The sequence below is a fragment of the Paramormyrops kingsleyae genome, unplaced genomic scaffold (assembly GCF_048594095.1).
Source record: "Paramormyrops kingsleyae isolate MSU_618 unplaced genomic scaffold, PKINGS_0.4 ups31, whole genome shotgun sequence".
Classification (NCBI taxonomy): Eukaryota; Metazoa; Chordata; class Actinopteri; order Osteoglossiformes; family Mormyridae; genus Paramormyrops; species Paramormyrops kingsleyae.
The window spans coordinates 637,100-664,241 of record NW_027325969.1 but is presented as its reverse complement, the minus strand read 5'-3'; the positions used below and the strand labels follow the sequence as shown (position 1 = coordinate 664,241).

At 55.7% G+C, this 27,142-nt stretch overlaps 44 non-coding genes and 1 pseudogene across 44 annotated transcripts; all 45 read left to right on the top strand.

The window, feature by feature from the left end:
- The first annotated feature begins 420 nt into the window (after window positions 1-420).
- Window positions 421-532, top strand: LOC140584974 (U5 spliceosomal RNA). Its single transcript, XR_011986936.1, has one exon. It is a non-coding gene; the product is annotated as a U5 spliceosomal RNA (small nuclear RNA).
- A 195-nt stretch (window positions 533-727) lies between these two features.
- Window positions 728-920, top strand: LOC140584104 (U2 spliceosomal RNA). The gene has a single exon (XR_011986140.1). It is a non-coding gene; the product is annotated as a U2 spliceosomal RNA (small nuclear RNA).
- Window positions 921-1,360: 440 nt separating this feature from the next.
- On the top strand, window positions 1,361-1,473 carry LOC140584972 (U5 spliceosomal RNA). Its single transcript, XR_011986934.1, has one exon. It is a non-coding gene; the product is annotated as a U5 spliceosomal RNA (small nuclear RNA).
- Window positions 1,474-1,667: 194 nt separating this feature from the next.
- LOC140585211 (U2 spliceosomal RNA) lies at window positions 1,668-1,859 on the top strand. The gene has a single exon (XR_011987171.1). It is a non-coding gene; the product is annotated as a U2 spliceosomal RNA (small nuclear RNA).
- Window positions 1,860-2,300: 441 nt separating this feature from the next.
- On the top strand, window positions 2,301-2,414 carry LOC140584701 (U5 spliceosomal RNA). The gene has a single exon (XR_011986663.1). It is a non-coding gene; the product is annotated as a U5 spliceosomal RNA (small nuclear RNA).
- A 195-nt stretch (window positions 2,415-2,609) lies between these two features.
- Window positions 2,610-2,801, top strand: LOC140585210 (U2 spliceosomal RNA). The gene has a single exon (XR_011987170.1). It is a non-coding gene; the product is annotated as a U2 spliceosomal RNA (small nuclear RNA).
- Window positions 2,802-3,236: 435 nt separating this feature from the next.
- On the top strand, window positions 3,237-3,350 carry LOC140584700 (U5 spliceosomal RNA). Its single transcript, XR_011986662.1, has one exon. It is a non-coding gene; the product is annotated as a U5 spliceosomal RNA (small nuclear RNA).
- A 195-nt stretch (window positions 3,351-3,545) lies between these two features.
- Window positions 3,546-3,737, top strand: LOC140585209 (U2 spliceosomal RNA). The gene has a single exon (XR_011987169.1). It is a non-coding gene; the product is annotated as a U2 spliceosomal RNA (small nuclear RNA).
- A 446-nt stretch (window positions 3,738-4,183) lies between these two features.
- On the top strand, window positions 4,184-4,297 carry LOC140584699 (U5 spliceosomal RNA). Its single transcript, XR_011986661.1, has one exon. It is a non-coding gene; the product is annotated as a U5 spliceosomal RNA (small nuclear RNA).
- Window positions 4,298-4,492: 195 nt separating this feature from the next.
- Window positions 4,493-4,684, top strand: LOC140585208 (U2 spliceosomal RNA). Its single transcript, XR_011987168.1, has one exon. It is a non-coding gene; the product is annotated as a U2 spliceosomal RNA (small nuclear RNA).
- Window positions 4,685-5,130: 446 nt separating this feature from the next.
- Window positions 5,131-5,244, top strand: LOC140584698 (U5 spliceosomal RNA). Its single transcript, XR_011986660.1, has one exon. It is a non-coding gene; the product is annotated as a U5 spliceosomal RNA (small nuclear RNA).
- Window positions 5,245-5,439: 195 nt separating this feature from the next.
- On the top strand, window positions 5,440-5,631 carry LOC140585207 (U2 spliceosomal RNA). Its single transcript, XR_011987167.1, has one exon. It is a non-coding gene; the product is annotated as a U2 spliceosomal RNA (small nuclear RNA).
- Window positions 5,632-6,061: 430 nt separating this feature from the next.
- LOC140584697 (U5 spliceosomal RNA) lies at window positions 6,062-6,175 on the top strand. Its single transcript, XR_011986659.1, has one exon. It is a non-coding gene; the product is annotated as a U5 spliceosomal RNA (small nuclear RNA).
- A 195-nt stretch (window positions 6,176-6,370) lies between these two features.
- LOC140585206 (U2 spliceosomal RNA) lies at window positions 6,371-6,562 on the top strand. The gene has a single exon (XR_011987166.1). It is a non-coding gene; the product is annotated as a U2 spliceosomal RNA (small nuclear RNA).
- A 457-nt stretch (window positions 6,563-7,019) lies between these two features.
- On the top strand, window positions 7,020-7,133 carry LOC140584695 (U5 spliceosomal RNA). Its single transcript, XR_011986657.1, has one exon. It is a non-coding gene; the product is annotated as a U5 spliceosomal RNA (small nuclear RNA).
- Window positions 7,134-7,328: 195 nt separating this feature from the next.
- On the top strand, window positions 7,329-7,520 carry LOC140585205 (U2 spliceosomal RNA). Its single transcript, XR_011987165.1, has one exon. It is a non-coding gene; the product is annotated as a U2 spliceosomal RNA (small nuclear RNA).
- A 437-nt stretch (window positions 7,521-7,957) lies between these two features.
- LOC140584694 (U5 spliceosomal RNA) lies at window positions 7,958-8,071 on the top strand. Its single transcript, XR_011986656.1, has one exon. It is a non-coding gene; the product is annotated as a U5 spliceosomal RNA (small nuclear RNA).
- A 195-nt stretch (window positions 8,072-8,266) lies between these two features.
- LOC140585204 (U2 spliceosomal RNA) lies at window positions 8,267-8,458 on the top strand. The gene has a single exon (XR_011987164.1). It is a non-coding gene; the product is annotated as a U2 spliceosomal RNA (small nuclear RNA).
- A 447-nt stretch (window positions 8,459-8,905) lies between these two features.
- LOC140584693 (U5 spliceosomal RNA) lies at window positions 8,906-9,019 on the top strand. The gene has a single exon (XR_011986655.1). It is a non-coding gene; the product is annotated as a U5 spliceosomal RNA (small nuclear RNA).
- A 195-nt stretch (window positions 9,020-9,214) lies between these two features.
- Window positions 9,215-9,406, top strand: LOC140585203 (U2 spliceosomal RNA). The gene has a single exon (XR_011987163.1). It is a non-coding gene; the product is annotated as a U2 spliceosomal RNA (small nuclear RNA).
- Window positions 9,407-9,845: 439 nt separating this feature from the next.
- Window positions 9,846-9,959, top strand: LOC140584692 (U5 spliceosomal RNA). Its single transcript, XR_011986654.1, has one exon. It is a non-coding gene; the product is annotated as a U5 spliceosomal RNA (small nuclear RNA).
- A 195-nt stretch (window positions 9,960-10,154) lies between these two features.
- On the top strand, window positions 10,155-10,346 carry LOC140585201 (U2 spliceosomal RNA). Its single transcript, XR_011987161.1, has one exon. It is a non-coding gene; the product is annotated as a U2 spliceosomal RNA (small nuclear RNA).
- Window positions 10,347-10,805: 459 nt separating this feature from the next.
- Window positions 10,806-10,919, top strand: LOC140584691 (U5 spliceosomal RNA). Its single transcript, XR_011986653.1, has one exon. It is a non-coding gene; the product is annotated as a U5 spliceosomal RNA (small nuclear RNA).
- A 195-nt stretch (window positions 10,920-11,114) lies between these two features.
- On the top strand, window positions 11,115-11,306 carry LOC140585200 (U2 spliceosomal RNA). The gene has a single exon (XR_011987160.1). It is a non-coding gene; the product is annotated as a U2 spliceosomal RNA (small nuclear RNA).
- A 453-nt stretch (window positions 11,307-11,759) lies between these two features.
- Window positions 11,760-11,873, top strand: LOC140584690 (U5 spliceosomal RNA). The gene has a single exon (XR_011986652.1). It is a non-coding gene; the product is annotated as a U5 spliceosomal RNA (small nuclear RNA).
- Window positions 11,874-12,068: 195 nt separating this feature from the next.
- LOC140585199 (U2 spliceosomal RNA) lies at window positions 12,069-12,260 on the top strand. The gene has a single exon (XR_011987159.1). It is a non-coding gene; the product is annotated as a U2 spliceosomal RNA (small nuclear RNA).
- A 439-nt stretch (window positions 12,261-12,699) lies between these two features.
- Window positions 12,700-12,813, top strand: LOC140584689 (U5 spliceosomal RNA). The gene has a single exon (XR_011986651.1). It is a non-coding gene; the product is annotated as a U5 spliceosomal RNA (small nuclear RNA).
- A 195-nt stretch (window positions 12,814-13,008) lies between these two features.
- Window positions 13,009-13,200, top strand: LOC140585198 (U2 spliceosomal RNA). Its single transcript, XR_011987158.1, has one exon. It is a non-coding gene; the product is annotated as a U2 spliceosomal RNA (small nuclear RNA).
- Window positions 13,201-13,640: 440 nt separating this feature from the next.
- Window positions 13,641-13,754, top strand: LOC140584688 (U5 spliceosomal RNA). Its single transcript, XR_011986650.1, has one exon. It is a non-coding gene; the product is annotated as a U5 spliceosomal RNA (small nuclear RNA).
- A 195-nt stretch (window positions 13,755-13,949) lies between these two features.
- LOC140585197 (U2 spliceosomal RNA) lies at window positions 13,950-14,141 on the top strand. The gene has a single exon (XR_011987157.1). It is a non-coding gene; the product is annotated as a U2 spliceosomal RNA (small nuclear RNA).
- Window positions 14,142-14,584: 443 nt separating this feature from the next.
- Window positions 14,585-14,698, top strand: LOC140584687 (U5 spliceosomal RNA). Its single transcript, XR_011986649.1, has one exon. It is a non-coding gene; the product is annotated as a U5 spliceosomal RNA (small nuclear RNA).
- Window positions 14,699-14,893: 195 nt separating this feature from the next.
- Window positions 14,894-15,085, top strand: LOC140585196 (U2 spliceosomal RNA). Its single transcript, XR_011987156.1, has one exon. It is a non-coding gene; the product is annotated as a U2 spliceosomal RNA (small nuclear RNA).
- A 440-nt stretch (window positions 15,086-15,525) lies between these two features.
- On the top strand, window positions 15,526-15,639 carry LOC140584686 (U5 spliceosomal RNA). The gene has a single exon (XR_011986648.1). It is a non-coding gene; the product is annotated as a U5 spliceosomal RNA (small nuclear RNA).
- A 195-nt stretch (window positions 15,640-15,834) lies between these two features.
- Window positions 15,835-16,026, top strand: LOC140585195 (U2 spliceosomal RNA). Its single transcript, XR_011987155.1, has one exon. It is a non-coding gene; the product is annotated as a U2 spliceosomal RNA (small nuclear RNA).
- A 443-nt stretch (window positions 16,027-16,469) lies between these two features.
- Window positions 16,470-16,583, top strand: LOC140584684 (U5 spliceosomal RNA). The gene has a single exon (XR_011986646.1). It is a non-coding gene; the product is annotated as a U5 spliceosomal RNA (small nuclear RNA).
- A 195-nt stretch (window positions 16,584-16,778) lies between these two features.
- On the top strand, window positions 16,779-16,970 carry LOC140585194 (U2 spliceosomal RNA). The gene has a single exon (XR_011987154.1). It is a non-coding gene; the product is annotated as a U2 spliceosomal RNA (small nuclear RNA).
- Window positions 16,971-17,413: 443 nt separating this feature from the next.
- Window positions 17,414-17,527, top strand: LOC140584683 (U5 spliceosomal RNA). The gene has a single exon (XR_011986645.1). It is a non-coding gene; the product is annotated as a U5 spliceosomal RNA (small nuclear RNA).
- A 195-nt stretch (window positions 17,528-17,722) lies between these two features.
- On the top strand, window positions 17,723-17,914 carry LOC140585193 (U2 spliceosomal RNA). Its single transcript, XR_011987153.1, has one exon. It is a non-coding gene; the product is annotated as a U2 spliceosomal RNA (small nuclear RNA).
- Window positions 17,915-18,361: 447 nt separating this feature from the next.
- On the top strand, window positions 18,362-18,475 carry LOC140584682 (U5 spliceosomal RNA). The gene has a single exon (XR_011986644.1). It is a non-coding gene; the product is annotated as a U5 spliceosomal RNA (small nuclear RNA).
- Window positions 18,476-18,670: 195 nt separating this feature from the next.
- On the top strand, window positions 18,671-18,862 carry LOC140585192 (U2 spliceosomal RNA). Its single transcript, XR_011987152.1, has one exon. It is a non-coding gene; the product is annotated as a U2 spliceosomal RNA (small nuclear RNA).
- A 450-nt stretch (window positions 18,863-19,312) lies between these two features.
- Window positions 19,313-19,426, top strand: LOC140584681 (U5 spliceosomal RNA). Its single transcript, XR_011986643.1, has one exon. It is a non-coding gene; the product is annotated as a U5 spliceosomal RNA (small nuclear RNA).
- A 5,989-nt stretch (window positions 19,427-25,415) lies between these two features.
- On the top strand, window positions 25,416-25,649 carry LOC140584212 (U2 spliceosomal RNA; annotated as a pseudogene).
- A 433-nt stretch (window positions 25,650-26,082) lies between these two features.
- On the top strand, window positions 26,083-26,196 carry LOC140584680 (U5 spliceosomal RNA). Its single transcript, XR_011986642.1, has one exon. It is a non-coding gene; the product is annotated as a U5 spliceosomal RNA (small nuclear RNA).
- A 195-nt stretch (window positions 26,197-26,391) lies between these two features.
- On the top strand, window positions 26,392-26,583 carry LOC140585190 (U2 spliceosomal RNA). The gene has a single exon (XR_011987150.1). It is a non-coding gene; the product is annotated as a U2 spliceosomal RNA (small nuclear RNA).
- Window positions 26,584-27,015: 432 nt separating this feature from the next.
- On the top strand, window positions 27,016-27,129 carry LOC140584679 (U5 spliceosomal RNA). Its single transcript, XR_011986641.1, has one exon. It is a non-coding gene; the product is annotated as a U5 spliceosomal RNA (small nuclear RNA).
- Window positions 27,130-27,142: the final 13 nt, after the last annotated feature.

Sequence of the window (27,142 nt, the reverse complement as noted above, 5' to 3'; positions counted from 1 at the left end):
TTACTGCCCCTGTTGTCGAAAGGCAGAACTGACTGACTGACTGACTGACTGACTGACTGAGTGAGTGAGTGAGTGACTAATAGACTGAGTGCTGTGAGGGGGGGGCCCTGTCTGTGCGTGGCCCCCGTTTCCCGCCGTTTTTCTTTTTTTTTTTTTTTTTTTTTTTTTTTTTTTTTTAAAGGAAGGTGACACACTGTTTGTGCGGTGGACAGCTGCGCTGAGGTAAGGCATGATGTCATCTTTGCCTTTTGAATTTCCCCTCATGTTTGTTAAAATGATTGCTGTCTTTTGAGAGGACAGGAGGACAGGGAGAGTCGGGGCCCCGAGGACGGCGGCTGCGACGCCCCTGGGCATTCTACTCCGAGCGGGGGCGTCACGCAGGCCCGGCTAACGGCGACGGGCTTGGCGGCGGCCCCATATCGACTCGGGTCTCTCTTCATCCCGTATAAATCTTTCGCCTTTTACTAAAGATTTCCGTGGAGGGATAGCGATGAGTTCATGGTATTTTTGGAGGCTCTGCCCAAGCAGAGCTGCACTGCTGCTGTCAAAGGAAGACTGGGCCCGGCTTAGCGGCTGGCGTTAGGTGCCCGGTGGCGCGGCTGTGGTCTCCCTGGATCACGCGTGGACTCGCCGGGCGACACCTGCCAGAGGGGCTGGTGAGGGCTGAGCCGCGCCAGCTCCGTCGGCATCCCGCATGCCGGCGCCCGGCGGGGCGCAATTTGTGGGTATCGCTTCCTCGGCCTTTTGGCTAAGATCAAGTGTAGTATCTGTTCTTATCAGTTTAATATCTGATACGTCCCCCATGGAGGGGACCACATATTAAACGGATTTTTGGAACAGGGAGCCGGAAGTGGGGCTTGCCCCGTCCGCTCCACGCATCGACCCGGTATTGCAGTGCTTCCGGGAATGGTGCACCTCTACTGCCCCCTGTTGTCGAAAGGCAGAACTGACTGACTGACTGACTGACTGACTGACTGACTGACTGACTGACTGACTGAGTGAGTGAGTGAGTGACTAATAGACTGAGTGCTGTGAGGGGGGGGGCCCTGTCTGTGCGTGGCCCCGTTTCCCGCCGTTTTTCTTTTTTTTTTTTTTTTTTTTTTTTTTTTTTTTTTTTAAAGGAAGGTGACACACTGTTTGTGCGGTGGACAGCTGCGCTGAGGTAAGGCATGATGTCATCTTTGCCTTTTGAATTTCCCTCATGTTTGTTAAAATGATTGCTGTCTTTTGAGAGGACAGGAGGACAGGGAGGAGTCGGGGCCCCGAGGACGGCGGCTGCGACGCCCCTGGGCATTCTACTCCGAGCGGGGGCGTCACGCAGGCCCGGCTAACGGCGACGGGCTTGGCGGCGGCCCCATATCGACTCGGGTCTCTCTTCATCCCGTATAATCTTTCGCCTTTTACTAAAGATTTCCGTGGAGAGGGATAGCGATGAGTTCATGGTATTTTTGGAGGCTCTGCCCAAGCAGAGCTGCACTGCTGCTGTCAAAGGAAGACTGGGCCCGGCTTAGCGGCTGGCGTTAGGTGCCCGGTGGCGCGGCTGTGGTCTCCCTGGATCACGCGTGGACTCGCCGGGCGACACCTGCCAGAGGGGCTGGTGAGGGCTGAGCCGCGCCAGCTCCGTCGGCATCCCGCATGCCGGCGCCGGCGGGGCGCAATTTGTGGGTATCGCTTCTCGGCCTTTTGGCTAAGATCAAGTGTAGTATCTGTTCTTATCAGTTTAATATCTGATACGTCCCCCATGGAGGGGACCACATATTAAACGGATTTTTGGAACAGGGAGCCGGAAGTGGGGCTTGCCCCGTCCGCTCCACGCATCGACCCGGTATTGCAGTGCTTCCGGGAATGGTGCACCTCTACTGCCCCCTGTTGTCGAAAGGCAGAACTGACTGACTGACTGACTGACTGACTGACTGACTGACTGACTGACTGACTGACTGAGTGAGTGAGTGAGTGACTAATAGACTGAGTGCTGTGAGGGGGGGGCCCTGTCTGTGCGTGGCCCCCGTTTCCCGCCGTTTTTCTTTTTTTTTTTTTTTTTTTTTTTTTTTTTTTTTTAAAGGAAGGTGACACACTGTTGTGCGGTGGACAGCTGCGCTGAGGTAAGGCATGATGTCATCTTTGCCTTTTGAATTTCCCCTCATGTTTGTTAAAATGATTGCTGTCTTTTGAGAGGACAGGAGGACAGGGAGGAGTCGGGGCCCCGAGGACGGCGGCTGCGACGCCCCTGGGCATTCTACTCCGAGCGGGGCGTCACGCAGGCCCGGCTAACGGCGACGGGCTTGGCGGCGGCCCCATATCGACTCGGGTCTCTCTTCATCCCGTATAAATCTTTCGCCTTTTACTAAAGATTTCCGTGGAGAGGGATAGCGATGAGTTCATGGTATTTTTGGAGGCTCTGCCCAAGCAGAGCTGCACTGCTGCTGTCAAAGGAAGACTGGGCCCGGCTTAGCGGCTGGCGTTAGGTGCCCGGTGGCGCGGCTGTGGTCTCCCTGGATCACGCGTGGACTCGCCGGGCGACACCTGCCAGAGGGGCTGGTGAGGGCTGAGCCGCGCCAGCTCCGTCGGCATCCCGCATGCCGGCGCCCGGCGGGGCGCAATTTGTGGGTATCGCTTCTCGGCCTTTTGGCTAAGATCAAGTGTAGTATCTGTTCTTATCAGTTTAATATCTGATACGTCCCCCATGGAGGGGACCACATATTAAACGGATTTTTGGAACAGGGAGCCGGAAGTGGGGCTTGCCCCGTCCGCTCCACGCATCGACCCGGTATTGCAGTGCTTCCGGGAATGGTGCACCTCTACTGCCCCCTGTTGTCGAAAGGCAGAACTGACTGACTGACTGACTGACTGACTGACTGACTGACTGACTGACTGAGTGAGTGAGTGAGTGACTAATAGACTGAGTGCTGTGAGGGGGGGGGCCCTGTCTGTGCGTGGCCCCCGTTTCCCGCCGTTTTTCTTTTTTTTTTTTTTTTTTTTTTTTTTTTTTTTTAAAGGAAGGTGACACACTGTTTGTGCGGTGGACAGCTGCGCTGAGGTAAGGCATGATGTCATCTTTGCCTTTTGAATTTCCCCTCATGTTTGTTAAAATGATTGCTGTCTTTTGAGAGGACAGGAGGACAGGGAGGAGTCGGGGCCCCGAGGACGGCGGCTGCGACGCCCCTGGGCATTCTACTCCGAGCGGGGGCGTCACGCAGGCCCGGCTAACGGCGACGGGCTTGGCGGCGGCCCCATATCGACTCGGGTCTCTCTTCATCCCGTATAAATCTTTCGCCTTTTACTAAAGATTTCCGTGGAGAGGGATAGCGATGAGTTCATGGTATTTTTGGAGGCTCTGCCCAAGCAGAGCTGCACTGCTGCTGTCAAAGGAAGACTGGGCCCGGCTTAGCGGCTGGCGTTAGGTGCCCGGTGGCGCGGCTGTGGTCTCCCTGGATCACGCGTGGACTCGCCGGGCGACACCTGCCAGAGGGGCTGGTGAGGGCTGAGCCGCGCCAGCTCCGTCGGCATCCCGCATGCCGGCGCCCGGCGGGGCGCAATTTGTGGGTATCGCTTCTCGGCCTTTTGGCTAAGATCAAGTGTAGTATCTGTTCTTATCAGTTTAATATCTGATACGTCCCCCATGGAGGGGACCACATATTAAACGGATTTTTGGAACAGGGAGCCGGAAGTGGGGCTTGCCCCGTCCGCTCCACGCATCGACCCGGTATTGCAGTGCTTCCGGGAATGGTGCACCTCTACTGCCCCCTGTTGTCGAAAGGCAGAACTGACTGACTGACTGACTGACTGACTGACTGACTGACTGACTGACTGACTGACTGACTGAGTGAGTGAGTGAGTGACTAATAGACTGAGTGCTGTGAGGGGGGGGGCCCTGTCTGTGCGTGGCCCCCGTTTCCCGCCGGTTTTCTTTTTTTTTTTTTTTTTTTTTTTTTTTTTTTTAAAGGAAGGTGACACACTGTTTGTGCGGTGGACAGCTGCGCTGAGGTAAGGCATGATGTCATCTTTGCCTTTTGAATTTCCCCTCATGTTTGTTAAAATGATTGCTGTCTTTTGAGAGGACAGGAGGACAGGGAGGAGTCGGGGCCCCGAGGACGGCGGCTGCGACGCCCCTGGGCATTCTACTCCGAGCGGGGGCGTCACGCAGGCCCGGCTAACGGCGACGGGCTTGGCGGCGGCCCCATATCGACTCGGGTCTCTCTTCATCCCGTATAAATCTTTCGCCTTTTACTAAAGATTTCCGTGGAGAGGGATAGCGATGAGTTCATGGTATTTTTGGAGGCTCTGCCCAAGCAGAGCTGCACTGCTGCTGTCAAAGGAAGACTGGGCCCGGCTTAGCGGCTGGCGTTAGGTGCCCGGTGGCGCGGCTGTGGTCTCCCTGGATCACGCGTGGACTCGCCGGGCGACACCTGCCAGAGGGGCTGGTGAGGGCTGAGCCGCGCCAGCTCCGTCGGCATCCCGCATGCCGGCGCCCGGCGGGGCGCAATTTGTGGGTATCGCTTCTCGGCCTTTTGGCTAAGATCAAGTGTAGTATCTGTTCTTATCAGTTTAATATCTGATACGTCCCCCATGGAGGGGACCACATATTAAACGGATTTTTGGAACAGGGAGCCGGAAGTGGGGCTTGCCCCGTCCGCTCCACGCATCGACCCGGTATTGCAGTGCTTCCGGGAATGGTGCACCTCTACTGCCCCCTGTTGTCGAAAGGCAGAACTGACTGACTGACTGACTGACTGACTGACTGACTGACTGACTGACTGACTGACTGACTGACTGAGTGAGTGAGTGACTAATAGACTGAGTGCTGTGAGGGGGGGGGCCCTGTCTGTGCGTGGCCCCCGTTTCCCGCCGGTTTTCTTTTTTTTTTTTTTTTTTTTTTTTTTTTTTTTAAAGGAAGGTGACACACTGTTTGTGCGGTGGACAGCTGCGCTGAGGTAAGGCATGATGTCATCTTTGCCTTTTGAATTTCCCCTCATGTTTGTTAAAATGATTGCTGTCTTTTGAGAGGACAGGAGGACAGGGAGGAGTCGGGGCCCCGAGGACGGCGGCTGCGACGCCCCTGGGCATTCTACTCCGAGCGGGGGCGTCACGCAGGCCCGGCTAACGGCGACGGGCTTGGCGGCGGCCCCATATCGACTCGGGTCTCTCTTCATCCCGTATAAATCTTTCGCCTTTTACTAAAGATTTCCGTGGAGAGGGATAGCGATGAGTTCATGGTATTTTTGGAGGCTCTGCCCAAGCAGAGCTGCACTGCTGCTGTCAAAGGAAGACTGGGCCCGGCTTAGCGGCTGGCGTTAGGTGCCCGGTGGCGCGGCTGTGGTCTCCCTGGATCACGCGTGGACTCGCCGGGCGACACCTGCCAGAGGGGCTGGTGAGGGCTGAGCCGCGCCAGCTCCGTCGGCATCCCGCATGCCGGCGCCCGGCGGGGCGCAATTTGTGGGTATCGCTTCTCGGCCTTTTGGCTAAGATCAAGTGTAGTATCTGTTCTTATCAGTTTAATATCTGATACGTCCCCCATGGAGGGGACCACATATTAAACGGATTTTTGGAACAGGGAGCCGGAAGTGGGGCTTGCCCCGTCCGCTCCACGCATCGACCCGGTATTGCAGTGCTTCCGGGAATGGTGCACCTCTACTGCCCCCTGTTGTCGAAAGGCAGAACTGACTGACTGACTGACTGACTGACTGACTGACTGACTGACTGAGTGAGTGAGTGAGTGACTAATAGACTGAGTGCTGTGAGGGGGGGGGCCCTGTCTGTGCGTGGCCCCCGTTTCCCGCCGTTTTTCTTTTTTTTTTTTTTTTTTTTTTTTTTTTTTTTAAAGGAAGGTGACACACTGTTTGTGCGGTGGACAGCTGCGCTGAGGTAAGGCATGATGTCATCTTTGCCTTTTGAATTTCCCCTCATGTTTGTTAAAATGATTGCTGTCTTTTGAGAGGACAGGAGGACAGGGAGGAGTCGGGGCCCCGAGGACGGCGGCTGCGACGCCCCTGGGCATTCTACTCCGAGCGGGGGCGTCACGCAGGCCCGGCTAACGGCGACGGGCTTGGCGGCGGCCCCATATCGACTCGGGTCTCTCTTCATCCCGTATAAATCTTTCGCCTTTTACTAAAGATTTCCGTGGAGAGGGATAGCGATGAGTTCATGGTATTTTTGGAGGCTCTGCCCAAGCAGAGCTGCACTGCTGCTGTCAAAGGAAGACTGGGCCCGGCTTAGCGGCTGGCGTTAGGTGCCCGGTGGCGCGGCTGTGGTCTCCCTGGATCACGCGTGGACTCGCCGGGCGACACCTGCCAGAGGGGCTGGTGAGGGCTGAGCCGCGCCAGCTCCGTCGGCATCCCGCATGCCGGCGCCCGGCGGGGCGCAATTTGTGGGTATCGCTTCTCGGCCTTTTGGCTAAGATCAAGTGTAGTATCTGTTCTTATCAGTTTAATATCTGATACGTCCCCCATGGAGGGGACCACATATTAAACGGATTTTTGGAACAGGGAGCCGGAAGTGGGGCTTGCCCCGTCCGCTCCACGCATCGACCCGGTATTGCAGTGCTTCCGGGAATGGTGCACCTCTACTGCCCCCTGTTGTCGAAAGGCAGAACTGACTGACTGACTGACTGACTGACTGACTGACTGACTGACTGACTGACTGACTGACTGACTGACTGACTGAGTGAGTGAGTGAGTGACTAATAGACTGAGTGCTGTGAGGGGGGGGGCCCTGTCTGTGCGTGGCCCCCGTTTCCCGCCGGTTTTCTTTTTTTTTTTTTTTTTTTTTTTTTTTTTTTAAAGGAAGGTGACACACTGTTTGTGCGGTGGACAGCTGCGCTGAGGTAAGGCATGATGTCATCTTTGCCTTTTGAATTTCCCCTCATGTTTGTTAAAATGATTGCTGTCTTTTGAGAGGACAGGAGGACAGGGAGGAGTCGGGGCCCCGAGGACGGCGGCTGCGACGCCCCTGGGCATTCTACTCCGAGCGGGGGCGTCACGCAGGCCCGGCTAACGGCGACGGGCTTGGCGGCGGCCCCATATCGACTCGGGTCTCTCTTCATCCCGTATAAATCTTTCGCCTTTTACTAAAGATTTCCGTGGAGAGGGATAGCGATGAGTTCATGGTATTTTTGGAGGCTCTGCCCAAGCAGAGCTGCACTGCTGCTGTCAAAGGAAGACTGGGCCCGGCTTAGCGGCTGGCGTTAGGTGCCCGGTGGCGCGGCTGTGGTCTCCCTGGATCACGCGTGGACTCGCCGGGCGACACCTGCCAGAGGGGCTGGTGAGGGCTGAGCCGCGCCAGCTCCGTCGGCATCCCGCATGCCGGCGCCCGGCGGGGCGCAATTTGTGGGTATCGCTTCTCGGCCTTTTGGCTAAGATCAAGTGTAGTATCTGTTCTTATCAGTTTAATATCTGATACGTCCCCCATGGAGGGGACCACATATTAAACGGATTTTTGGAACAGGGAGCCGGAAGTGGGGCTTGCCCCGTCCGCTCCACGCATCGACCCGGTATTGCAGTGCTTCCGGGAATGGTGCACCTCTACTGCCCCCTGTTGTCGAAAGGCAGAACTGACTGACTGACTGACTGACTGACTGACTGACTGACTGACTGACTGACTGACTGAGTGAGTGAGTGACTAATAGACTGAGTGCTGTGAGGGGGGGGGCCCTGTCTGTGCGTGGCCCCCGTTTCCCGCCGGTTTTCTTTTTTTTTTTTTTTTTTTTTTTTTTTTTTTAAAGGAAGGTGACACACTGTTTGTGCGGTGGACAGCTGCGCTGAGGTAAGGCATGATGTCATCTTTGCCTTTTGAATTTCCCCTCATGTTTGTTAAAATGATTGCTGTCTTTTGAGAGGACAGGAGGACAGGGAGGAGTCGGGGCCCCGAGGACGGCGGCTGCGACGCCCCTGGGCATTCTACTCCGAGCGGGGGCGTCACGCAGGCCCGGCTAACGGCGACGGGCTTGGCGGCGGCCCCATATCGACTCGGGTCTCTCTTCATCCCGTATAAATCTTTCGCCTTTTACTAAAGATTTCCGTGGAGAGGGATAGCGATGAGTTCATGGTATTTTTGGAGGCTCTGCCCAAGCAGAGCTGCACTGCTGCTGTCAAAGGAAGACTGGGCCCGGCTTAGCGGCTGGCGTTAGGTGCCCGGTGGCGCGGCTGTGGTCTCCCTGGATCACGCGTGGACTCGCCGGGCGACACCTGCCAGAGGGGCTGGTGAGGGCTGAGCCGCGCCAGCTCCGTCGGCATCCCGCATGCCGGCGCCCGGCGGGGCGCAATTTGTGGGTATCGCTTCTCGGCCTTTTGGCTAAGATCAAGTGTAGTATCTGTTCTTATCAGTTTAATATCTGATACGTCCCCCATGGAGGGGACCACATATTAAACGGATTTTTGGAACAGGGAGCCGGAAGTGGGGCTTGCCCCGTCCGCTCCACGCATCGACCCGGTATTGCAGTGCTTCCGGGAATGGTGCACCTCTACTGCCCCCTGTTGTCGAAAGGCAGAACTGACTGACTGACTGACTGACTGACTGACTGACTGACTGACTGACTGACTGACTGACTGAGTGAGTGAGTGAGTGACTAATAGACTGAGTGCTGTGAGGGGGGGGGCCCTGTCTGTGCGTGGCCCCCGTTTCCCGCCGTTTTTCTTTTTTTTTTTTTTTTTTTTTTTTTTTTTTTTTAAAGGAAGGTGACACACTGTTTGTGCGGTGGACAGCTGCGCTGAGGTAAGGCATGATGTCATCTTTGCCTTTTGAATTTCCCCTCATGTTTGTTAAAATGATTGCTGTCTTTTGAGAGGACAGGAGGACAGGGAGGAGTCGGGGCCCCGAGGACGGCGGCTGCGACGCCCCTGGGCATTCTACTCCGAGCGGGGGCGTCACGCAGGCCCGGCTAACGGCGACGGGCTTGGCGGCGGCCCCATATCGACTCGGGTCTCTCTTCATCCCGTATAAATCTTTCGCCTTTTACTAAAGATTTCCGTGGAGAGGGATAGCGATGAGTTCATGGTATTTTTGGAGGCTCTGCCCAAGCAGAGCTGCACTGCTGCTGTCAAAGGAAGACTGGGCCCGGCTTAGCGGCTGGCGTTAGGTGCCCGGTGGCGCGGCTGTGGTCTCCCTGGATCACGCGTGGACTCGCCGGGCGACACCTGCCAGAGGGGCTGGTGAGGGCTGAGCCGCGCCAGCTCCGTCGGCATCCCGCATGCCGGCGCCCGGCGGGGCGCAATTTGTGGGTATCGCTTCTCGGCCTTTTGGCTAAGATCAAGTGTAGTATCTGTTCTTATCAGTTTAATATCTGATACGTCCCCCATGGAGGGGACCACATATTAAACGGATTTTTGGAACAGGGAGCCGGAAGTGGGGCTTGCCCCGTCCGCTCCACGCATCGACCCGGTATTGCAGTGCTTCCGGGAATGGTGCACCTCTACTGCCCCCTGTTGTCGAAAGGCAGAACTGACTGACTGACTGACTGACTGACTGACTGACTGACTGACTGACTGACTGACTGAGTGAGTGAGTGAGTGACTAATAGACTGAGTGCTGTGAGGGGGGGGGCCCTGTCTGTGCGTGGCCCCCGTTTCCCGCCGTTTTTCTTTTTTTTTTTTTTTTTTTTTTTTTTTTTAAAGGAAGGTGACACACTGTTTGTGCGGTGGACAGCTGCGCTGAGGTAAGGCATGATGTCATCTTTGCCTTTTGAATTTCCCCTCATGTTTGTTAAAATGATTGCTGTCTTTTGAGAGGACAGGAGGACAGGGAGGAGTCGGGGCCCCGAGGACGGCGGCTGCGACGCCCCTGGGCATTCTACTCCGAGCGGGGGCGTCACGCAGGCCCGGCTAACGGCGACGGGCTTGGCGGCGGCCCCATATCGACTCGGGTCTCTCTTCATCCCGTATAAATCTTTCGCCTTTTACTAAAGATTTCCGTGGAGAGGGATAGCGATGAGTTCATGGTATTTTTGGAGGCTCTGCCCAAGCAGAGCTGCACTGCTGCTGTCAAAGGAAGACTGGGCCCGGCTTAGCGGCTGGCGTTAGGTGCCCGGTGGCGCGGCTGTGGTCTCCCTGGATCACGCGTGGACTCGCCGGGCGACACCTGCCAGAGGGGCTGGTGAGGGCTGAGCCGCGCCAGCTCCGTCGGCATCCCGCATGCCGGCGCCCGGCGGGGCGCAATTTGTGGGTATCGCTTCTCGGCCTTTTGGCTAAGATCAAGTGTAGTATCTGTTCTTATCAGTTTAATATCTGATACGTCCCCCATGGAGGGGACCACATATTAAACGGATTTTTGGAACAGGGAGCCGGAAGTGGGGCTTGCCCCGTCCGCTCCACGCATCGACCCGGTATTGCAGTGCTTCCGGGAATGGTGCACCTCTACTGCCCCCTGTTGTCGAAAGGCAGAACTGACTGACTGACTGACTGACTGACTGACTGACTGACTGACTGACTGACTGACTGACTGACTGACTGAGTGAGTGAGTGAGTGACTAATAGACTGAGTGCTGTGAGGGGGGGGGCCCTGTCTGTGCGTGGCCCCCGTTTCCCGCCGGTTTTCTTTTTTTTTTTTTTTTTTTTTTTTTTTTTTTTTTTTTAAAGGAAGGTGACACACTGTTTGTGCGGTGGACAGCTGCGCTGAGGTAAGGCATGATGTCATCTTTGCCTTTTGAATTTCCCCTCATGTTTGTTAAAATGATTGCTGTCTTTTGAGAGGACAGGAGGACAGGGAGGAGTCGGGGCCCCGAGGACGGCGGCTGCGACGCCCCTGGGCATTCTACTCCGAGCGGGGGCGTCACGCAGGCCCGGCTAACGGCGACGGGCTTGGCGGCGGCCCCATATCGACTCGGGTCTCTCTTCATCCCGTATAAATCTTTCGCCTTTTACTAAAGATTTCCGTGGAGAGGGATAGCGATGAGTTCATGGTATTTTTGGAGGCTCTGCCCAAGCAGAGCTGCACTGCTGCTGTCAAAGGAAGACTGGGCCCGGCTTAGCGGCTGGCGTTAGGTGCCCGGTGGCGCGGCTGTGGTCTCCCTGGATCACGCGTGGACTCGCCGGGCGACACCTGCCAGAGGGGCTGGTGAGGGCTGAGCCGCGCCAGCTCCGTCGGCATCCCGCATGCCGGCGCCCGGCGGGGCGCAATTTGTGGGTATCGCTTCTCGGCCTTTTGGCTAAGATCAAGTGTAGTATCTGTTCTTATCAGTTTAATATCTGATACGTCCCCCATGGAGGGGACCACATATTAAACGGATTTTTGGAACAGGGAGCCGGAAGTGGGGCTTGCCCCGTCCGCTCCACGCATCGACCCGGTATTGCAGTGCTTCCGGGAATGGTGCACCTCTACTGCCCCCTGTTGTCGAAAGGCAGAACTGACTGACTGACTGACTGACTGACTGACTGACTGACTGACTGACTGACTGACTGACTGACTGATGAGTGAGTGAGTGAGTGACTAATAGACTGAGTGCTGTGAGGGGGGGGGCCCTGTCTGTGCGTGGCCCCCGTTTCCCGCCGGTTTTCTTTTTTTTTTTTTTTTTTTTTTTTTTTTTTTTAAAGGAAGGTGACACACTGTTTGTGCGGTGGACAGCTGCGCTGAGGTAAGGCATGATGTCATCTTTGCCTTTTGAATTTCCCCTCATGTTTGTTAAAATGATTGCTGTCTTTTGAGAGGACAGGAGGACAGGGAGGAGTCGGGGCCCCGAGGACGGCGGCTGCGACGCCCCTGGGCATTCTACTCCGAGCGGGGGCGTCACGCAGGCCCGGCTAACGGCGACGGGCTTGGCGGCGGCCCCATATCGACTCGGGTCTCTCTTCATCCCGTATAAATCTTTCGCCTTTTACTAAAGATTTCCGTGGAGAGGGATAGCGATGAGTTCATGGTATTTTTGGAGGCTCTGCCCAAGCAGAGCTGCACTGCTGCTGTCAAAGGAAGACTGGGCCCGGCTTAGCGGCTGGCGTTAGGTGCCCGGTGGCGCGGCTGTGGTCTCCCTGGATCACGCGTGGACTCGCCGGGCGACACCTGCCAGAGGGGCTGGTGAGGGCTGAGCCGCGCCAGCTCCGTCGGCATCCCGCATGCCGGCGCCCGGCGGGGCGCAATTTGTGGGTATCGCTTCTCGGCCTTTTGGCTAAGATCAAGTGTAGTATCTGTTCTTATCAGTTTAATATCTGATACGTCCCCCATGGAGGGGACCACATATTAAACGGATTTTTGGAACAGGGAGCCGGAAGTGGGGCTTGCCCCGTCCGCTCCACGCATCGACCCGGTATTGCAGTGCTTCCGGGAATGGTGCACCTCTACTGCCCCCTGTTGTCGAAAGGCAGAACTGACTGACTGACTGACTGACTGACTGACTGACTGACTGACTGACTGACTGAGTGAGTGAGTGAGTGACTAATAGACTGAGTGCTGTGAGGGGGGGGGCCCTGTCTGTGCGTGGCCCCCGTTTCCCGCCGTTTTTTTTTTTTTTTTTTTTTTTTTTTTTTTTTTTTTTTAAAGGAAGGTGACACACTGTTTGTGCGGTGGACAGCTGCGCTGAGGTAAGGCATGATGTCATCTTTGCCTTTTGAATTTCCCCTCATGTTTGTTAAAATGATTGCTGTCTTTTGAGAGGACAGGAGGACAGGGAGGAGTCGGGGCCCCGAGGACGGCGGCTGCGACGCCCCTGGGCATTCTACTCCGAGCGGGGGCGTCACGCAGGCCCGGCTAACGGCGACGGGCTTGGCGGCGGCCCCATATCGACTCGGGTCTCTCTTCATCCCGTATAAATCTTTCGCCTTTTACTAAAGATTTCCGTGGAGAGGGATAGCGATGAGTTCATGGTATTTTTGGAGGCTCTGCCCAAGCAGAGCTGCACTGCTGCTGTCAAAGGAAGACTGGGCCCGGCTTAGCGGCTGGCGTTAGGTGCCCGGTGGCGCGGCTGTGGTCTCCCTGGATCACGCGTGGACTCGCCGGGCGACACCTGCCAGAGGGGCTGGTGAGGGCTGAGCCGCGCCAGCTCCGTCGGCATCCCGCATGCCGGCGCCCGGCGGGGCGCAATTTGTGGGTATCGCTTCTCGGCCTTTTGGCTAAGATCAAGTGTAGTATCTGTTCTTATCAGTTTAATATCTGATACGTCCCCCATGGAGGGGACCACATATTAAACGGATTTTTGGAACAGGGAGCCGGAAGTGGGGCTTGCCCCGTCCGCTCCACGCATCGACCCGGTATTGCAGTGCTTCCGGGAATGGTGCACCTCTACTGCCCCCTGTTGTCGAAAGGCAGAACTGACTGACTGACTGACTGACTGACTGACTGACTGACTGACTGACTGACTGAGTGAGTGAGTGAGTGACTAATAGACTGAGTGCTGTGAGGGGGGGGGCCCTGTCTGTGCGTGGCCCCCGTTTCCCGCCGGTTTTCTTTTTTTTTTTTTTTTTTTTTTTTTTTTTTTTTTAAAGGAAGGTGACACACTGTTTGTGCGGTGGACAGCTGCGCTGAGGTAAGGCATGATGTCATCTTTGCCTTTTGAATTTCCCCTCATGTTTGTTAAAATGATTGCTGTCTTTTGAGAGGACAGGAGGACAGGGAGGAGTCGGGGCCCCGAGGACGGCGGCTGCGACGCCCCTGGGCATTCTACTCCGAGCGGGGGCGTCACGCAGGCCCGGCTAACGGCGACGGGCTTGGCGGCGGCCCCATATCGACTCGGGTCTCTCTTCATCCCGTATAAATCTTTCGCCTTTTACTAAAGATTTCCGTGGAGAGGGATAGCGATGAGTTCATGGTATTTTTGGAGGCTCTGCCCAAGCAGAGCTGCACTGCTGCTGTCAAAGGAAGACTGGGCCCGGCTTAGCGGCTGGCGTTAGGTGCCCGGTGGCGCGGCTGTGGTCTCCCTGGATCACGCGTGGACTCGCCGGGCGACACCTGCCAGAGGGGCTGGTGAGGGCTGAGCCGCGCCAGCTCCGTCGGCATCCCGCATGCCGGCGCCCGGCGGGGCGCAATTTGTGGGTATCGCTTCTCGGCCTTTTGGCTAAGATCAAGTGTAGTATCTGTTCTTATCAGTTTAATATCTGATACGTCCCCCATGGAGGGGACCACATATTAAACGGATTTTTGGAACAGGGAGCCGGAAGTGGGGCTTGCCCCGTCCGCTCCACGCATCGACCCGGTATTGCAGTGCTTCCGGGAATGGTGCACCTCTACTGCCCCCTGTTGTCGAAAGGCAGAACTGACTGACTGACTGACTGACTGACTGACTGACTGACTGACTGACTGACTGACTGAGTGAGTGAGTGAGTGACTAATAGACTGAGTGCTGTGAGGGGGGGGGCCCTGTCTGTGCGTGGCCCCCGTTTCCCGCCGTTTTTCTTTTTTTTTTTTTTTTTTTTTTTTTTTTTTTTTAAAGGAAGGTGACACACTGTTTGTGCGGTGGACAGCTGCGCTGAGGTAAGGCATGATGTCATCTTTGCCTTTTGAATTTCCCCTCATGTTTGTTAAAATGATTGCTGTCTTTTGAGAGGACAGGAGGACAGGGAGGAGTCGGGGCCCCGAGGACGGCGGCTGCGACGCCCCTGGGCATTCTACTCCGAGCGGGGGCGTCACGCAGGCCCGGCTAACGGCGACGGGCTTGGCGGCGGCCCCATATCGACTCGGGTCTCTCTTCATCCCGTATAAATCTTTCGCCTTTTACTAAAGATTTCCGTGGAGAGGGATAGCGATGAGTTCATGGTATTTTTGGAGGCTCTGCCCAAGCAGAGCTGCACTGCTGCTGTCAAAGGAAGACTGGGCCCGGCTTAGCGGCTGGCGTTAGGTGCCCGGTGGCGCGGCTGTGGTCTCCCTGGATCACGCGTGGACTCGCCGGGCGACACCTGCCAGAGGGGCTGGTGAGGGCTGAGCCGCGCCAGCTCCGTCGGCATCCCGCATGCCGGCGCCCGGCGGGGCGCAATTTGTGGGTATCGCTTCTCGGCCTTTTGGCTAAGATCAAGTGTAGTATCTGTTCTTATCAGTTTAATATCTGATACGTCCCCCATGGAGGGGACCACATATTAAACGGATTTTTGGAACAGGGAGCCGGAAGTGGGGCTTGCCCCGTCCGCTCCACGCATCGACCCGGTATTGCAGTGCTTCCGGGAATGGTGCACCTCTACTGCCCCCTGTTGTCGAAAGGCAGAACTGACTGACTGACTGACTGACTGACTGACTGACTGACTGACTGACTGACTGAGTGAGTGAGTGAGTGACTAATAGACTGAGTGCTGTGAGGGGGGGGGGCCCTGTCTGTGCGTGGCCCCCGTTTCCCGCCGGTTTTCTTTTTTTTTTTTTTTTTTTTTTTTTTTTTTTTTAAAGGAAGGTGACACACTGTTTGTGCGGTGGACAGCTGCGCTGAGGTAAGGCATGATGTCATCTTTGCCTTTTGAATTTCCCCTCATGTTTGTTAAAATGATTGCTGTCTTTTGAGAGGACAGGAGGACAGGGAGGAGTCGGGGCCCCGAGGACGGCGGCTGCGACGCCCCTGGGCATTCTACTCCGAGCGGGGGCGTCACGCAGGCCCGGCTAACGGCGACGGGCTTGGCGGCGGCCCCATATCGACTCGGGTCTCTCTTCATCCCGTATAAATCTTTCGCCTTTTACTAAAGATTTCCGTGGAGAGGGATAGCGATGAGTTCATGGTATTTTTGGAGGCTCTGCCCAAGCAGAGCTGCACTGCTGCTGTCAAAGGAAGACTGGGCCCGGCTTAGCGGCTGGCGTTAGGTGCCCGGTGGCGCGGCTGTGGTCTCCCTGGATCACGCGTGGACTCGCCGGGCGACACCTGCCAGAGGGGCTGGTGAGGGCTGAGCCGCGCCAGCTCCGTCGGCATCCCGCATGCCGGCGCCCGGCGGGGCGCAATTTGTGGGTATCGCTTCTCGGCCTTTTGGCTAAGATCAAGTGTAGTATCTGTTCTTATCAGTTTAATATCTGATACGTCCCCCATGGAGGGGACCACATATTAAACGGATTTTTGGAACAGGGAGCCGGAAGTGGGGCTTGCCCCGTCCGCTCCACGCATCGACCCGGTATTGCAGTGCTTCCGGGAATGGTGCACCTCTACTGCCCCCTGTTGTCGAAAGGCAGAACTGACTGACTGACTGACTGACTGACTGACTGACTGACTGACTGACTGACTGACTGAGTGAGTGAGTGAGTGACTAATAGACTGAGTGCTGTGAGGGGGGGGGGCCCTGTCTGTGCGTGGCCCCCGTTTCCCGCCGGTTTTCTTTTTTTTTTTTTTTTTTTTTTTTTTTTTTTTAAAGGAAGGTGACACACTGTTTGTGCGGTGGACAGCTGCGCTGAGGTAAGGCATGATGTCATCTTTGCCTTTTGAATTTCCCCTCATGTTTGTTAAAATGATTGCTGTCTTTTGAGAGGACAGGAGGACAGGGAGGAGTCGGGGCCCCGAGGACGGCGGCTGCGACGCCCCTGGGCATTCTACTCCGAGCGGGGGCGTCACGCAGGCCCGGCTAACGGCGACGGGCTTGGCGGCGGCCCCATATCGACTCGGGTCTCTCTTCATCCCGTATAAATCTTTCGCCTTTTACTAAAGATTTCCGTGGAGAGGGATAGCGATGAGTTCATGGTATTTTTGGAGGCTCTGCCCAAGCAGAGCTGCACTGCTGCTGTCAAAGGAAGACTGGGCCCGGCTTAGCGGCTGGCGTTAGGTGCCCGGTGGCGCGGCTGTGGTCTCCCTGGATCACGCGTGGACTCGCCGGGCGACACCTGCCAGAGGGGCTGGTGAGGGCTGAGCCGCGCCAGCTCCGTCGGCATCCCGCATGCCGGCGCCCGGCGGGGCGCAATTTGTGGGTATCGCTTCTCGGCCTTTTGGCTAAGATCAAGTGTAGTATCTGTTCTTATCAGTTTAATATCTGATACGTCCCCCATGGAGGGGACCACATATTAAACGGATTTTTGGAACAGGGAGCCGGAAGTGGGGCTTGCCCCGTCCGCTCCACGCATCGACCCGGTATTGCAGTGCTTCCGGGAATGGTGCACCTCTACTGCCCCCTGTTGTCGAAAGGCAGAACTGACTGACTGACTGACTGACTGACTGACTGACTGACTGACTGACTGACTGACTGAGTGAGTGAGTGAGTGACTAATAGACTGAGTGCTGTGAGGGGGGGGGCCCTGTCTGTGCGTGGCCCCCGTTTCCCGCCGTTTTTCTTTTTTTTTTTTTTTTTTTTTTTTTTTTTTTTTAAAGGAAGGTGACACACTGTTTGTGCGGTGGACAGCTGCGCTGAGGTAAGGCATGATGTCATCTTTGCCTTTTGAATTTCCCCTCATGTTTGTTAAAATGATTGCTGTCTTTTGAGAGGACAGGAGGACAGGGAGGAGTCGGGGCCCCGAGGACGGCGGCTGCGACGCCCCTGGGCATTCTACTCCGAGCGGGGGCGTCACGCAGGCCCGGCTAACGGCGACGGGCTTGGCGGCGGCCCCATATCGACTCGGGTCTCTCTTCATCCCGTATAAATCTTTCGCCTTTTACTAAAGATTTCCGTGGAGAGGGATAGCGATGAGTTCATGGTATTTTTGGAGGCTCTGCCCAAGCAGAGCTGCACTGCTGCTGTCAAAGGAAGACTGGGCCCGGCTTAGCGGCTGGCGTTAGGTGCCCGGTGGCGCGGCTGTGGTCTCCCTGGATCACGCGTGGACTCGCCGGGCGACACCTGCCAGAGGGGCTGGTGAGGGCTGAGCCGCGCCAGCTCCGTCGGCATCCCGCATGCCGGCGCCCGGCGGGGCGCAATTTGTGGGTATCGCTTCTCGGCCTTTTGGCTAAGATCAAGTGTAGTATCTGTTCTTATCAGTTTAATATCTGATACGTCCCCCATGGAGGGGACCACATATTAAACGGATTTTTGGAACAGGGAGCCGGAAGTGGGGCTTGCCCCGTCCGCTCCACGCATCGACCCGGTATTGCAGTGCTTCCGGGAATGGTGCACCTCTACTGCCCCCTGTTGTCGAAAGGCAGAACTGACTGACTGACTGACTGACTGACTGACTGACTGACTGACTGACTGACTGACTGACTGAGTGAGTGAGTGAGTGACTAATAGACTGAGTGCTGTGAGGGGGGGGGCCCTGTCTGTGCGTGGCCCCCGTTTCCCGCCGTTTTTCTTTTTTTTTTTTTTTTTTTTTTTTTTTTTTTTTAAAGGAAGGTGACACACTGTTTGTGCGGTGGACAGCTGCGCTGAGGTAAGGCATGATGTCATCTTTGCCTTTTGAATTTCCCCTCATGTTTGTTAAAATGATTGCTGTCTTTTGAGAGGACAGGAGGACAGGGAGGAGTCGGGGCCCCGAGGACGGCGGCTGCGACGCCCCTGGGCATTCTACTCCGAGCGGGGGCGTCACGCAGGCCCGGCTAACGGCGACGGGCTTGGCGGCGGCCCCATATCGACTCGGGTCTCTCTTCATCCCGTATAAATCTTTCGCCTTTTACTAAAGATTTCCGTGGAGAGGGATAGCGATGAGTTCATGGTATTTTTGGAGGCTCTGCCCAAGCAGAGCTGCACTGCTGCTGTCAAAGGAAGACTGGGCCCGGCTTAGCGGCTGGCGTTAGGTGCCCGGTGGCGCGGCTGTGGTCTCCCTGGATCACGCGTGGACTCGCCGGGCGACACCTGCCAGAGGGGCTGGTGAGGGCTGAGCCGCGCCAGCTCCGTCGGCATCCCGCATGCCGGCGCCCGGCGGGGCGCAATTTGTGGGTATCGCTTCTCGGCCTTTTGGCTAAGATCAAGTGTAGTATCTGTTCTTATCAGTTTAATATCTGATACGTCCCCCATGGAGGGGACCACATATTAAACGGATTTTTGGAACAGGGAGCCGGAAGTGGGGCTTGCCCCGTCCGCTCCACGCATCGACCCGGTATTGCAGTGCTTCCGGGAATGGTGCACCTCTACTGCCCCCTGTTGTCGAAAGGCAGAACTGACTGACTGACTGACTGACTGACTGACTGACTGACTGACTGACTGACTGACTGACTGACTGAGTGAGTGAGTGAGTGACTAATAGACTGAGTGCTGTGAGGGGGGGGGCCCTGTCTGTGCGTGGCCCCCGTTTCCCGCCGGTTTTCTTTTTTTTTTTTTTTTTTTTTTTTTTTTTTTTAAAGGAAGGTGACACACTGTTTGTGCGGTGGACAGCTGCGCTGAGGTAAGGCATGATGTCATCTTTGCCTTTTGAATTTCCCCTCATGTTTGTTAAAATGATTGCTGTCTTTTGAGAGGACAGGAGGACAGGGAGGAGTCGGGGCCCCGAGGACGGCGGCTGCGACGCCCCTGGGCATTCTACTCCGAGCGGGGGCGTCACGCAGGCCCGGCTAACGGCGACGGGCTTGGCGGCGGCCCCATATCGACTCGGGTCTCTCTTCATCCCGTATAAATCTTTCGCCTTTTACTAAAGATTTCCGTGGAGAGGGATAGCGATGAGTTCATGGTATTTTTGGAGGCTCTGCCCAAGCAGAGCTGCACTGCTGCTGTCAAAGGAAGACTGGGCCCGGCTTAGCGGCTGGCGTTAGGTGCCCGGTGGCGCGGCTGTGGTCTCCCTGGATCACGCGTGGACTCGCCGGGCGACACCTGCCAGAGGGGCTGGTGAGGGCTGAGCCGCGCCAGCTCCGTCGGCATCCCGCATGCCGGCGCCCGGCGGGGCGCAATTTGTGGGTATCGCTTCTCGGCCTTTTGGCTAAGATCAAGTGGATTTTACGCTCTTTTTACTGCTTTTAAAGGATTGCGTCGGGTTTTTTAGAGGAAGGCACGGTGACCCTAATGCGTGACCAGTAGGTGGCTTGACCGCCGCTGCCACGGGGCGACCCGTGCCTTCCTTTTAGCCTTTTATCCCTGCTTTTATTTTTGTTTTTATTAGGCTGGGGATCCCGCAGTGGCTGGTGGCCTGTCCGCCGCCCTGTTGGGTGAACTGGTGTTTTTATTTTTTAGGTGTTTTTATAGTTTAGTGATCCTCGGCTCATCCCGGATTGGCGGACGGCGACAGGACCACGGCGGACGTCGGGACCACGGCGGCAGGAGGACTCTGCTCCAGGAACGACGTCGGTGGACCATCCCGGATGGCGACGGCCGGCGGTGCAGCGAGGAAGCCCTTCAGCGGGCCGTGGCTGGTAGCAGGTGGTGGCCTGCGTAATACCGCCCGGTTCTGCTGGAGGGCCGAAGGGGAGGTAGGCACCTTCCCCGACCGCCTGGCCTTCATCCGGGAGGTGGCCTTCGGGGAGCTGGGCCTCCGCATGGAGGACATCCTTTGTGTACAGCGGAATGGCCCCTTCCAGTTCTTCGAGGTCACCCTGTCCACCGACGAGGGTTACAGCAAGGTCCTGGAGCGGAGCAAGGAGAGGGCCCAGCACCCTCTCCTGGGACGATACACCATCGAGCCGCTGTGGTGGCCCGACAAGCGGGTAATAACTGTCCATTGTTTTAACCCGCATGTGACCGCCGAAGCCGTCCGCCAGTTCCTGAACAAGTATGTGGACCTTCTTCCTGGCCACAAGGAGATTCGGGATGAGCTGGGGATCTGGACTGGTCGACGCCAGTTCCAGGCCCGCCTGCGCCCGGACGCTAATGGCGCGGGCGGTTTTAGTCATCCCCCAGCCTATTTTAATCTACAGGGCAATAAGGCTTACTTGTTTTATTCCGGACAGCCTCCCTTCTGCCGACAGTGTCACAGCTTCGGACACACTCTGGAGGGATGCGCCAACTTACGCTGCCGCAACTGCCTGGAGTCGGGGCACATGGCCAGGGACTGCAAGGGCCCCCGTCGCTGCATCTACTGCAACGGCGAGGACCATCTGGCTCGTTCCTGCCCTAAGAAGAAAACGACGTATGCTGACGCTCTGTCGGGTAATGGAGCTGTCGGCAAGGAGAGTGGTGGGGGAGTGCAAGCCCCCACATTAGGGCAGGAACAGCCGGCGACGGGGGCAGGAGGAGAAGCCCTGGCCGAGGTGGAGGAGGCCCCAGCGACAGCGATGCAGGAGGGGTCTCCAGTCCTGGCTCCAGGTGTTAGCAGCAGGAGGAGAAAGAGCGGCGCATCCCCCCGGAGGAGGAAGAAGAGCAGAAGGGAGGCACAACCCGACGCTTCCAGCCCTCCGGCTGCCACCTTGCCAGCAGTGGCGGCCGGGGACCAAGGCCGAGAGAGTCCCCCCTCCCCGACGTTGGGGGCCCCCCAGCCGGTGTGGGACCTGGGACAGTCCCCTGCGCCCCCCCAGGAGTACAGTATTGTGCAGGACAAAGCAAATGAACAGGAGTACCTGGGGGGGCTGGAACTGGGGGGCCTTTTGGGTTTGACTGAGGAGGGGGGGCAGTAATGCGGTATTGTTTTTAATGGCTGGCTTTTATTATTTTATTGTGTTGTTTTTAATTGTATTTTACCTTTTTAACATTTCATGGCCAATTTTAATATTGTCACCTTGAATGTCAGGGGTTTGAGGAACGTTTTAAAGCGCACATCTGTTTTTAATCAGCTGGCATCTTCTCCCTTCAGCATTTGTTTTCTGCAGGAAGTCCACCTCCGGGACCAGCGGGACGAGGCTCTCTTTTCACGACAATGGAAGAGGGGTAGATCCTACTGGAGCGTAGGTGGTGTCCACTCCTCAGGCGTCGGGATCCTTTTTGGCGACCGCGCCTTTGAAGAAGTAAGATCGTTTACCGTTCTTCAAGGTAGGGTTTTGGGAGTGGACGCCACATGGAGGGGACAGCGCCTCCGGGCCATATGTGTCTACGCTCCAGTGGAGGCCTCATCCCGTATAACTCTCTTTGAAGAGTTGTCCCCGTTCTGTGTCACAGATCGACACTTGATTTTAGGAGGGGACTTTAACATCTCGTTGGAGGGTAGACAGGATGTCAGCTCTGGGCACTTTTGCCATTTTATTCGTTCCTTTAAACTTGTTGATGGTTTTAAGACATGCAACCCCAGCATGCCGGGCTTCACCTGGCATAATAGTCGCGGAGCCAGCAGTCGCATCGACTACATTTTAGCTTCACCCCCCGTTGTTTTTAAAAAGGTGTCCCTCTCCCCACAGTGGCCCACTGACCACTTGGCAGTGGAGGCCACTGTTTCCATAGACGCCCCTGAATGTGGGGGCGGCTATTGGAAAATGAACCTGCAGATCCTGGAGGAGAGCGATTTTAGACACCTTTTTTTAGATCACTTCTCCGAGTGGCAGAAGGACAAGCCTACCTTCCCCTCCGTGGCTGAATGGTGGGAGAGTGTGAAGGATAGGATCCGAACCTTCTCCATGCAGTACAGCAAGCAGCGCAGGATGGAGAAGAAATTCTCCATTCTGCAGCTGGAGAGAAGGTTGCGGGATGAATACGCCGCTCACAACAACGGGGGCGCCATCGACCACGAGCGACTGCTTGGCATAAAGGGTGAGCTGAGGCGCCTGCATGAACAGGCTGCCTCGGCCCTAATGCTCCGCGACAAAATGTGCCTGTTGGAAAACAATGAAAAGTGCAACGCCTTTTTTTTCCAGAGAGCCAGGGAAGCCCGGGAGGAGAAGAGCTTTGTCTCTCTCCGTGCCTCAAACGGCGACACGGCAACGACAACATCAGACATGCTGGAGGTTGCTAAACTGTTCTATTTTAATCTTTTTAAGGTTAGGGACACGGACCCGGTTGCAGGGGAGCGGTTCCTAGATAATATCTCACCTTGTCTTCCCAGTGACATTCGGGACGGCTTAGAAGCCCCCATCACCTTGGCCGAGCTGACCGCAGTGCTTGGCAGGATGAACCGCCGCAAGGTACCGGGCCTTGACGGACTCCCGGTGGAATTTTATTCCACCTTTTGGGATGTCCTCGGGCCGGAATTACTGCAGGTTGTAGAGGATGTTCAGCGCCGGGGTTTGCTCACTAGGAGCATGAGGTCAGGGGTTCTTTCCCTGTTGCACAAGAAGGGTGATCGTGCCGACCTTGGCAACTGGAGGCCCCTGACCATGCTTTGTGTAGACACAAAGCTCATCGCAAAGACCCTTACCGAACGCCTGAAGAAGGCCATGGCTCATCTGGTTCACAGCGATCAGACGTGTGGAGTACCGGGTCGATCGGCGACGTGGAACCTCCATCTCATCCGCGACGCCATCGCCTGGGTGGAGGACAGGAACCTCCCTCTCCTGCTGGTCAGCTTGGACCAGGAGAAAGCCTTTGACCGGGTAGATCACCGCTTCCTGTTTCAAGTATTGGGTAAGTTTGGCTTTGGACCCAATTATCTGGGGTGGTTACACACTTTGTATAATGAAGTTGGAAGCCATGTTGTTATCAATGGCTTCCTGAGTGACTTGGTGCCCCAGGTGAGTGGAGTGAGGCAGGGATGTCCCCTCTCCCCCCTCCTCTACGCGCTCTATATAGAGCCGCTGGCGTGCGCCATTCGCGCCCACCCCGGGGTCGATGGCCTTCTTATCCCAGGAAGTCGGGGGAAAACTGTTAAACTGACCCAGTATGCAGACGACACCACCCTTTTCGTCTGCTCGGATCAGTCTCTCGGTCATGCCATGAGCCTTGTTCATGCGTTCGGTAGGGCCTCCGGCGCGACGCTCAACCTCAGTAAGTCGGTGGCCAAGTATTTCGGCAGCTGGAAGGCGAGGGAGGACGTCGCAGGTGGTCTCACCCTCTGTGACGGACCTCTCAAAGGGTTGGGGGTCAACTTCCTTTCGGATGGTGCCGCCCGTTTGAACTGGGAGGAGCGGTTGGCGATCGCCAGGCGGAAGATCGGACTGTGGAAGTCCAGGTCCCTGTCCTTCCAAGGTAAGGTTTTAGCCTTAAAAGTGGATATTCTTCCCACCCTGCTCTACCTTGCACATGTGTACCCTTTGCCCCGCTTCATGCGCAGAGGCCTGACGAAGGACGTTTTCAACCTCGTCTGGGGGGGCAGGTACGAGTACGTGCGTAGGGAAGTGATGTATCTCGGAAAGGACAGTGGGGGGAGGGATGTTATTGACTTTCCTCTCAAGCTTGACTGCCTGTTCTTCTCGCAGCTCTGCACGCGCCTGGCAGCTCCCCTCGAGCACCCCCATCAGCACTTTGTGCGTCTGTGGCTGGCTCTCCCCATGAGACGTCTGGTGGCGTCGTGGACCAACCTCGGCCCCAAGGCTGAGACCCTGCCGGCCCACTACAGCCACGCTGTCAAGTGGAGTAAGTCTTTTCCGGCAGGTGTCAAGACAGAGGCCTTGACCAAGCATAGAGCGCTTTATAGGGCTTTGCTTGGTCATAGGGATACTCGGGCCATGCTGGGCCTGGAGGAAGGCACATGGGCGAGAATCCAGCCTAAGGGTTTGGATCATAGGCTGCAGGACCTGAACTGGCAGTGCCTTCATGGTAAGCTGCCAGTCAGGGACGTCTTACATAGGCATAAGCTGACCAGACACCCCCGCTGCCCCAGGCCCGAGTGCAGCGAGGATGAGACCATCAGGCACGTGTTTTGGGACTGTGGGCATGCACAGAGAGTTTGGGGGTTGGTAGCGGGCCTGTGTGGACGTGTGGACCCGCAGCCCGGTCTGACCTACGACAAGGTGTTGAAGGGGTGGGACCCCAAGCTCCATAACCCCTTCGGCCCCTGGATGTGGCTGCTGGTCAGCATTACCAAGCGAGAGCTGTGGAATGCTAGGACCGCGCTCATCCGCAGAGGGGTTCATCTGGAGGCACAAGGGGTATTCCGTAAAATCCGGGCCGACTTGGGTTTCAGGATGGAGACTGACGTCATCCAGCGGGGCTATCACGAGGCCAAGGAGAGGTGGAAGGGCCTCTTTTGGCTTTAGCCCCGTTTCGTTTAGGTGGTGACGCTCCATTCTACAGGGTTTGATGTGACACACCTTTCTGAAGCACACTGGAGATACTTCGGGTTTTAGGTGAGTGTGCTTTGTTTTTTTTTTGCGTGTGTTGTATTCAAAATGGTTTTATCTAACAGCATGTGCATAATTAATTGAGCACGGTTTTTGGTTGATCATTTTTAGCACCTATTTATTCATATTAACAATAACTGTATTTATTAACATTTTACTCTGGTTTGTTGTGCTGCTTTTTAAATGATTGACCTTGTTTTTATTCCCGAGGTGCTGATTTTACGTGTGTGGAAATGTATGACCCTGTCCCAACCTGACCCTGGTGTAGAGGTTGGAGGTCGCCGGGTGTGTTCCTCCTTTAATGGTTTTAGGTTTTAATAGCTGGCATTTAAGGTGGCATTTTATTTGTGTAAATGGCCATTTAATTGTAATTGTGTTTTAATTGATATTGTAATGACATTTTTTGGTGGTTTTATAGTTTTGTGTTTTATTGCAGTTCTGGAGATGTTTTGTTTAATATTGTTTTAATAATGGTTTGTTTTGTATAGCATATATAAGTAGCACTGTGTTGAGAATGTTTTAGCCTTTTATAAAGTATTTATGGATCTGTATTTGTGAACCAAAAAGGCTGTTTTATTATGTCTTGATGACAGTGCAAATTGATGTTTATATGCTTTGTATATTTGTGTGATTTTAATTGTTGTGCAGAACTGTATAATAAAGTATTGGGAAAAAAAAAAAAAAAAAAAAAAAAAAAAATCTGTTCTTATCAGTTTAATATCTGATACGTCCCCCATGGAGGGGACCACATATTAAACGGATTTTTGGAACAGGGAGCCGGAAGTGGGGCTTGCCCCGTCCGCTCCACGCATCGACCCGGTATTGCAGTGCTTCCGGGAATGGTGCACCTCTACTGCCCCCTGTTGTCGAAAGGCAGAACTGACTGACTGACTGACTGACTGACTGACTGACTGACTGACTGACTGACTGAGTGAGTGAGTGAGTGACTAATAGACTGAGTGCTGTGAGGGGGGGGGCCCTGTCTGTGCGTGGCCCCCGTTTCCCGCCGTTTTTTTTTTTTTTTTTTTTTTTTTTTTTTTTTAAAGGAAGGTGACACACTGTTTGTGCGGTGGACAGCTGCGCTGAGGTAAGGCATGATGTCATCTTTGCCTTTTGAATTTCCCCTCATGTTTGTTAAAATGATTGCTGTCTTTTGAGAGGACAGGAGGACAGGGAGGAGTCGGGGCCCCGAGGACGGCGGCTGCGACGCCCCTGGGCATTCTACTCCGAGCGGGGGCGTCACGCAGGCCCGGCTAACGGCGACGGGCTTGGCGGCGGCCCCATATCGACTCGGGTCTCTCTTCATCCCGTATAAATCTTTCGCCTTTTACTAAAGATTTCCGTGGAGAGGGATAGCGATGAGTTCATGGTATTTTTGGAGGCTCTGCCCAAGCAGAGCTGCACTGCTGCTGTCAAAGGAAGACTGGGCCCGGCTTAGCGGCTGGCGTTAGGTGCCCGGTGGCGCGGCTGTGGTCTCCCTGGATCACGCGTGGACTCGCCGGGCGACACCTGCCAGAGGGGCTGGTGAGGGCTGAGCCGCGCCAGCTCCGTCGGCATCCCGCATGCCGGCGCCCGGCGGGGCGCAATTTGTGGGTATCGCTTCTCGGCCTTTTGGCTAAGATCAAGTGTAGTATCTGTTCTTATCAGTTTAATATCTGATACGTCCCCCATGGAGGGGACCACATATTAAACGGATTTTTGGAACAGGGAGCCGGAAGTGGGGCTTGCCCCGTCCGCTCCACGCATCGACCCGGTATTGCAGTGCTTCCGGGAATGGTGCACCTCTACTGCCCCCTGTTGTCGAAAGGCAGAACTGACTGACTGACTGACTGACTGACTGACTGACTGACTGACTGACTGACTGACTGACTGAGTGAGTGAGTGAGTGACTAATAGACTGAGTGCTGTGAGGGGGGGGGCCCTGTCTGTGCGTGGCCCCCGTTTCCCGCCGTTTTTCTTTTTTTTTTTTTTTTTTAAAGGAAGGTGACACACTGTTTGTGCGGTGGACAGCTGCGCTGAGGTAAGGCATGATGTCATCTTTGCCTTTTGAATTTCCCCTCATGTTTGTTAAAATGATTGCTGTCTTTTGAGAGGACAGGAGGACAGGGAGGAGTCGGGGCCCCGAGGACGGCGGCTGCGACGCCCCTGGGCATTCTACTCCGAGCGGGGGCGTCACGCAGGCCCGGCTAACGGCGACGGGCTTGGCGGCGGCCCCATATCGACTCGGGTCTCTCTTCATCCCGTATAAATCTTTCGCCTTTTACTAAAGATTTCCGTGGAGAGGGATAGCGATGAGTTCATGGTATTTTTGGAGGCTCTGCCCAAGCAGAGCTGCACTGCTGCTGT